Source organism: Penaeus monodon, chromosome 24 (assembly GCF_015228065.2).
Source record: "Penaeus monodon isolate SGIC_2016 chromosome 24, NSTDA_Pmon_1, whole genome shotgun sequence".
NCBI lineage: Eukaryota > Metazoa > Arthropoda > Malacostraca > Decapoda > Penaeidae > Penaeus > Penaeus monodon.
Genome location: NC_051409.1, coordinates 4,819,754 through 4,819,968, shown reverse-complemented (window position 1 = coordinate 4,819,968; position 215 = coordinate 4,819,754).

Here is a 215-nt window from a genome sequence, read left to right as displayed (position 1 = left end):
CTCCTCTTTTTCCCTCCCATTCCGGCCTCATCTGCATCCCTTCAAAGGCTGGGGAATCCACGACAGAGGGTCAGTTGCTGTCCAGACTGGAGAGGAGGAACACGTCGGGTCATCGTCCTAAGTTGGGGAGGGAAAAAAAACAACGCGAAAGACAGGCACGTGAACTGGCATGATTTCTGATAACCCCCCCCACACCCCTCAAGTGGTTTCTGACA